General features: G+C 32.8%; 1 long non-coding RNA gene across 4 annotated transcripts; it reads right to left on the minus strand.

Moving 5' to 3' along the window:
- Positions 1–597: 597 nt before the first annotated feature.
- Positions 598–7,982, minus strand: LOC145795542 (uncharacterized). 4 transcript variants are annotated; one of them, XR_014336635.1, is made up of 10 exons: positions 7,742–7,982; positions 6,586–6,979; positions 4,136–4,263; positions 3,840–3,904; positions 3,670–3,744; positions 2,857–2,906; positions 2,635–2,776; positions 2,434–2,562; positions 874–936; positions 598–772 (listed from the first exon to the last, which is right to left on the minus strand). It is a non-coding gene; the product is annotated as an uncharacterized LOC145795542 (long non-coding RNA). The 4 variants fall into 4 exon arrangements; XR_014336636.1 differs by lacking the exon at positions 7,742–7,982 and having other exon boundaries at positions 6,586–6,734; positions 6,851–7,547; XR_014336632.1 differs by lacking the exon at positions 7,742–7,982 and having other exon boundaries at positions 6,586–7,545.
- Positions 7,983–8,186: the final 204 nt, after the last annotated feature.

Here is an 8,186-nt window from a genome sequence, read left to right on the forward strand (position 1 = left end):
TGTTATTTGGTGACTAAAAACACTACTACAAAAACACATAAAGATCACACTTTTTTTGTGTGATGTATGTTATTTAATCACACCTTTTAAGTTTTATTAAAGTGTGATCTTTGGGAGTGTGATTAAAAATGGTCATTTTTAATCACACTTTTTAAGTGTGCTTAATAACATTTAGATCACACCTTTTAAGTGTGATTAAAAACATTTAGATCACACCTTTTAAGTGTGATTAAAAATATTTAGATCACACCTTTTAAGTGTGATCTTTGAAAGTGTGATTAAAAAAGATCATTTTTAATCACACCTTTTAAGTGTGATTAATAACATTTAGATCACACCTTTTAAGTGTGATCTTTGGAAGTGTGATAAAAAATGGTCATTTTTAATCACACTTTTTAAGTGTGATTAATAACATTTAGATCACACCTTTTAAGTGTGATTAATAACATTTAGATCACATCTTTTAAGTGTGATTAATAACTAATAAAATTTGTAATAAAAAAAAGGTTCGACATATTTGAAAAATAATCAATATTATTTTTGTATGCACATTTGAAGAATATAATACACACATTTGAATCATAACCACATATTAAATAGAATAACGTCATATATTTCATAAATAGAAATTAAATATTCAAAAGTATATACAAAGGAATTAAATAAAAAAAAATTAACTGTGCTTACATATATTAAAAAATGAAAAAAACTTAAAAAACTAAGTTATTTAATTCTTGGACCATATTTTGCATCTCTCCAAAAAATTTCTGACCTGAAAAATGAAAACACAAATTAATCCAGAAACCGCTGATGCATATAAATAAACTAAAAAGTACGGAAGTACGGAAGAAAAGAAAATATTAGAAACCTTACCTCCACCTCTAATCCAACAAACTATCACAGCAATAACATTAAATACAAGGCAAAGAACTATGCCTGCAATGGCAAGTGGGGTAAAGGGGAAAAAAATATCAGTGAAACAGGCAAGTTATATATAAAAGAAATGCAGATCAATTGAAGTCTTCTTACTAAAGTTATATCAGAAAGACAATATAAATGAAAAAAGGAGGAAAAAAATTTACTCTTGTATCATCCAATTTCGAATATTAACCTTGCAAGACTTCTTTCTGGTGGTGGTCGTGATGGTGGAGGTGGTGTAGGAATAAGCAGATTAAGTCACTTTAGTTGTCATGAAACTATCCTCTAACTCAACTAAAACATATAATAAATCATGCTAGACGATCAGCACTTCATTGATATTCAGGCAGTCAATGAAGTAAAAAAACAGTAATTTGATCATGAGTATTCATATATCAAAAACTCATCTATGAAAAATGAACAGGCGATGAGTATCAAATCATGTGTGTTGTTGCTCTTCACGATTCTATAAATTCTAAATTTCTCTGTAGCACTTAATCTTTCAGCTTTCGTATTCTCTCAATTCTCATCTCCCAATCCTTTGTTGTAATGATCATCATATTTATAGAGGGTCATTCACTTGAAAAGGGACTCATCATCAATTTGAATTTTGAATTTTATGATAATGTTGTTTAAATTTAAACATAATGTTATCACATTTTGTATTTCAAAGCTGGTTGACCATATTGATATTCTAGATTTTATCCTGTGAAGCTTTCCTCCCATAAGTTCTATACATGTTGTCCTTTGATTGAACGCACCATAGGCTGAATTTGGTAGACTCCACGTGTCGCTTGACTTGTCTAGGCTTGAAGATCTTGAGTAACATCCTTTAAATGAAATGTTATTGTATCTTATCCTGTATGTCAACTGATCATATTAAACTTTTTTTGAGTTGTTATCCTACAACTTTTTCGCCGTTAGGCTCTGCATGTGCCATTTCCTGCTTGAACATGTCGCCATTTGAACTTTGTAATCTCCACGTGTCACTTACTTGTATAGACTTAAAGACTACGAATGTTAAAGTCTTGTCATCTAATTTTTTATTTTTATTTTTTTTGGAAGAAAAGTCTCATCATCAAATTGAACCTGGAATCTTATTCTAAATTCAGTTGAAATTTACATTCCAATACTAAGAAGAAAAAAAAATCTGTACTACTACATTTGCCCTTACAAAATATCACAAGACACACCTAGAGAGAGAGAGAGAGAGAGAGAGAGAGAAAGGGATAAAAAATATTTCTCAGTCAAAATTTCCCTAATAAACAAGATTTTTGACAAAACTTGAATATAAAATTTAATTATGATGTAATTGATATATGTTTAGATTCTCATGATACTCAATTTCATGACCTGTTTATTTCAAAATTTTCAGTCATTGAAGATGTGTCAAATCATGCTTCTACAACATTGAAAAACTCATCCCAAGTGGCCAACCCATACTTCTTAGAGGTCCAAACTTAACCAGAGTAAAAAACCATCTGACATGAAGTAAATGTTATGGCAAGAGCATACCTTCAAAAATTCTGCAACCTTTGCAGCCAACTGCTGCTGCTCAAAGGTACTTTGATTTCCATGCCAAGTAAATAATGAAGATCCAGATTGCAGAAGGAAACATTCATTGGAGTTCAATGATGTTGCAACCTGACACAAATATTCAAGTCTCTCAGATAGCTTGTCATATGGGGAAGAAAAAAAGGACCACTAAAATCTTACCAGGCCAAATCGAAAGCCAAGGCCCTACTTGCAGCTTCTTTATCAAATTCATTGTCTATCAATGGCTCGTAAATGAATGCACACGCCACGATTGATTTGAAATATGCACAAGCCAAGGCCCTATGAATCCACCGTGTTTTGGCTGCACCAACATTGATTTCATTAATCAAATTATCAAATACAACGTGCAACTATAATTAAGAGTGCTTTCACTTTAATTACCTGAAAATGCTCATAGTAGAGCTTGGCAGCCTTGGCATGTGACAGTACACCTTTGAGCAAAAGATTGTCAATGATTTTGTTATAAAACATGATACCAGTTGGATTGGGTCAAAACTTCAATGTAAATTCAACATACCAGATCAGTTATATGCACAACAAAAACAGAAGGCCAGACAATGAACCAACAGGACATAAATACCTTATCAAGTCATCAAATTGAAGAGGAAACAGTTATCCTCTTTATAAACCAGAAAAGCATAACAAACACAACTTAAAGCATCACAATAGAGATCTATCATGCCCTACAATTATTATATAAGACTCACTGACACATGGTAATTGCTATTACTACTGTATATTGACCATCATTTGCTTCCTCTTTTGTTTTATCTCCTGATTTCCAGACAATATCTTTCAAACCAGTTACAAGGTTCTTGTAGAACTGTAATAAAGAATGTGCAATGTTGAGCTTAAAAATTCTAGTCAACAGGATACAAAAGCAACAAATGTGCACGAAGGGGATTCCATAACATGGGACAACTGTGCACAAAAAGGTAGAAATTTGGTCGAACTTCCGACAAGGACAAGCCACAGAGCCTAAAGTTAAAATTTCTGGAATCAAAACAGGTGGATGACAAGGTTATGCCACTGTCCAATAGAAAATCACTTGCTTTTGCTAATTGGAAAATCCAAGAAATTTTATGCAAAGCTTCATTAGGTACCATTAGCATGAATAGTAGGGTGCATAAAACCAATAAGCATTAAAACCAAGTACACGTGTGTAACCATCGCAATGAGATTTCAGAACCATACCTTATGAAATTCTAAGGTATCCCCTCCAACCTTGCGAAGCTCAACCATGCAAAGTGAGGGAGACACCTCATAAATCTGTAGGACATTATTTTCAGACCCAGTTTTAAACACTGCTTCACATGATAGTCTAGTGATTTTTCACTCAACAGGTGACCCCTGAAAGATCATACCTCTGTTGCAACAAATATATGACCCTTGCGCCCAGTTTTCTTTGCTTGAAGCTTCAGCTCAAGGCCTGTCCAATATAATAGAGACAGCTATTAGTCATTCAACTATTAACTATTGGAGACATACATCATCGAACAAGTTAAAAAACTAAATATCAGCTGGTTCATTCATGACATGAGATAGGAACTCTAACTTAACTGACAAAAATGCATGGAATGCTCAGATTCTAAAGATCTCTACATCTGATAGCTCAGCTACCAAAACATAACAATCAAAAAACTATATGCCTTCGACATACCATTTGCTTTTCAAACAGAGAACTGAGGTTGAGACCCTAAGATTTAGATATAAGTATTCAAAAGTGTTCATGGAGACAGGATTCACAGGTTGTTCTTCCCGTCTTTCCACGACAAGGTTTTGAGTGTCCTGCACATCAAAACAAAAATCACAATTAACACCCCCAATGCCCTATTCCTCAATACTAACCGAAAGGGTAGATGATCAAATGTTTTTTGACTGAAATTGTAAACAAGATATAGTTACCCTTGATTCATTGAAAATAGCATCCACATCGTCGAGACTAACATCCTCGTTTGCAAAAATAGGAGGCTTATATCCCTTCTTAAACCACTCATTCTCAATGACCTTCACAATGGTAATGCACTGTTTATACAATGAAATAACATTTGCAAAGCATTGGATACTCACCTCACAGATAAGTCCCACCAACTATGGTAGTGGTAAGAGTGGTTATAAAATTTGTTTCATATTGGATGTCTAACACCATAATCACCAAATTTCATCTAAACCCAATTTCTACAATAGGCATAATCAATTGCATTAAATTGTAACATGGTAAGAAATTCTTTTTTTTTTTTTTTGGTCAAGTAAAATAGAACTAAATGACCAAATTATCAACATAAGAGTGAAATTACAATAACTACAAGGGTAATTTGCCATTAAAATTAAAGACCAAACGTAGCACTCAAATACTACAATTAAGCTTTTCATATCAAGGCAAGAGACTGATAGCCAGATTTATGCAACATATAAAATTCAGTGAACTTGCAAACTTCACTCCTTTTTGGCACAACTTCCCTATCAATGCATATATTTTAAATTCTTATGCACCTGAGATTCACTTGTAATCCACTAATTATGAGTGTTTTTAAGGACAAATAACAAACATTTGAGAACAGAGGATCTTTCACCACTACAATTCAGGTTGGAGAAAGGAGAAAAACAACACAACAATACCCAAAACATAGATATTAAAATACTTGGAAAAAATATTAGTAGTAGAGAAGTGGTATGAATGAAATCAAACTAGTAGCCAACAAGGATTTGCATGAGCACATCACCTCTCTTAGGAGGTAGGGTGGGTCTCTGGCTGGGCTGGAGGAGGGTTATCCCACCTCCATAAGGAATTTAAAAGATTGGTTAACAAATTTAGCGACATTTACAACAAAAAAAAAATGCCACAAAAAATGTGGTTATATCTACTTTTTCTAGTAGTGAATAGAGAAGAATCTGAAAAATGTAGACATCCAATCTAAGCAGCAAGCATATCTCATCACACTGTGACTGAACAACTAGCATATACACAAGAATGAGATGCCTAGCAAGGCAAGAACTAGCTTTTTATATCAGTTTCTAGACTCACCAAAAAGAGAGGATATGAACCAAGCAACGAGTGGGGAAGGGCTGAAGTGAAGTACCAATAAAATGGGATGTGTCTAGAGAGTAAATATTGAGGAACAAATAAAATATGAATTTCACAAGATACTCTAGTTATGTCAAGGGTGTATTTTGATGAGAGTTTTGAGGAATTTATGACAAAAAAAGTATAATAGAAATCTGCACCATTCATGAATCAAAAGATCAAATAGATTAAGAAAGAAAATATAAAGGTGCATATTACAACAAGATCAAACCCCAAGCCAAACACCGCAAATAAAAACAACCAACAGCTATCGGCAGCCACACCCAAAAACAGAGTATCACAGCCATCTGCAATATTTGTGTTTACTCTTTGCTGCTGAAAATAAAAAAATTAAATAATAAAAAAAAACAATAATGACTAGTGCTGTTTACTCCATCTAATAGAATTATAATTTCACCCATGTACTAATTAAAAGTAAAAACTAATTAATGCCTAAGATAAAAACTTGCTTATAGATGACATTTTATCTTTAAAAATCTTTTTAGATGAGCATTTCATGTTTGAAAACAAATAAAGATTAGCATTTCATGCAAAGGTTTTGGAGGGTTTGGTTTTTTCTGGAACAAGTTTGTTTCTGTCTAGAAAAATTATTTATAAAAAGAAAATTTGATTGCTCTGTCAACAAAATTGGTGAATATGGATGTTTTTTATGTTGAAATAATTTCCAGTGAAACCATCTTCACCAACACCTTCCCACCTAAAAATCTTCAACCTCAAATCATGTTTTTTTGAATCAAATTACATGGGAAAAAAAATGATAAAGGGTTGAATGCAAACTACGTCTCTTGTAAAATCAAGAATTAAAATGAAATGGAATGTCTTGAATTTGTTTTTTGCCGATGTACAAGGGACCACACATGCAAGTTCTCGGTATTTAACACAGAGTGATACTACATACTGGTTAAATCAACAAAGCACAATGATGTAGCAGCCTTGAAGATCCCATGCACATGTGACAGCATAAGACACCTTCACAGGACTAAATAAAACCCTTTGAATTTTGTGAGGAAAAGGAAGCAGCATACCATGTTTGATTATTATCGATCTGCATCCATGAAGCAATAGAGAGCCTCCACCATCATGTATGTCTAGCAGATTGACAACTTAAATATCGTATATTCATCCTTGAATATAAAGAAACAAAATTCTTCAAATGATTGTTGATGCTGTGTATCTAGACAAGTATGGATCAATTCAAACTCTTCAATTCCTTAATCATGGAATCCTTAATAAATATCCGTGAGTGAAAATCAATTGATTTCACAATAAAAAGAAGGAAAAAAAGAAAACCTCGTTAAAGTTTGCTACATCAAAAACTTGTTAATTGAACCTTTCCTGACATTGGACCCCCATCTAAATTGCATGATCAGGATTCTCTTCAAGGATCCCAAAGCAGCCCTTTTTCTATGGCGAAGGGCCCTTTCAAACAAACAGCAGATTATGATTAACCAAGATTTTCACAAGCGGTCTTCAAGAAATCCATGATGCACACTTAACTATTTTTGTAGTAGTGTGTTCAATTTCCTCTCATCATATAAGCAACCCAACAAAACCACAAGGCATTTGAATTTTCTAATATAATACATATGTCAGCAACATCAAAGAAAACGCAGCCACTTTGTGGCATTTGATCGAGTACCTAGCAGACACAAAGAACATAAAGAAACAAAAACTACATTCTAAAATTTTACCGACAACTCATAATGAACTGATCCAAAAAGCAATAGTACATGAATTCTTGAACCTATTGAATTATTGTTTTCAGCAAGCTTACCACATCAAAAAGTGCAGCCAACACCTTTTTTCTTTGTTCTTTTGTATCAACAACATGTTAGTATTTAATATTGATGGGTTTCAAGATTCATCATTAATCAAAGCTTTTCGAACTTAGAAACCCAACCCAATTAAAGATAATGCTCCAATGAAAACCAAAAACTTAACCAAGAAATTCAAACACCTAAATTCGAATAGGCAAATAGAAAAAAAAAAATTAAAAAAAATGTTTAATGACCTCCAATGTCCCTATTGTGCAGACGCCTTGCCAAAGTCTCTGATTGAGAAGAAACCCTAGAACAGTCCCAACTCAAAGCACACGATACTATAGTCTATACATACATCAGAGAATCAAAAGCTGGGTTCGATTTGTATATATGTAAAAGAGTAATGGAGCTGATTCTGTACCTGTTTTTCTTCAGCGAATGGAAACCCCGAGAAATTCTAGAGAGAGAGAGAATCTGAGACAGTTACTCCTTGTAGAGTTGTGTTTACTGGTATAATAGTAGAGTGGCGGCTCTGGTTTGCTTGGTTCAATAGTCTGACCGGACATCAATAGTCCCTAACCCTTTATCTTCTCCCTCTCTTATTTGCTGAATAGCAGCAGAACCTTTTTCCTTTTTTTTTTATAAATATTTTTGGTGATGGGCGCTAAGACATTTTATTTTGGCGCCTATTCTTTTTTGGATTATATACGTACGACTATTTCAATTAAATTTATAAAAAATATTTTTAACTATTTGAAAGATAAAAATTATATAAAAGTAATTATTTTTTATTTTTTATTTCTTAACTAAATTAATTTTAATTTTTAAATTTTTTTTAAAAATCAAATAATACATAGCCTAAAAAT

Source organism: Camellia sinensis, chromosome 1, assembly GCF_055761805.1.
Source record: "Camellia sinensis isolate YWXY chromosome 1, ASM5576180v1, whole genome shotgun sequence".
Taxonomy (NCBI): domain Eukaryota; kingdom Viridiplantae; phylum Streptophyta; class Magnoliopsida; order Ericales; family Theaceae; genus Camellia; species Camellia sinensis.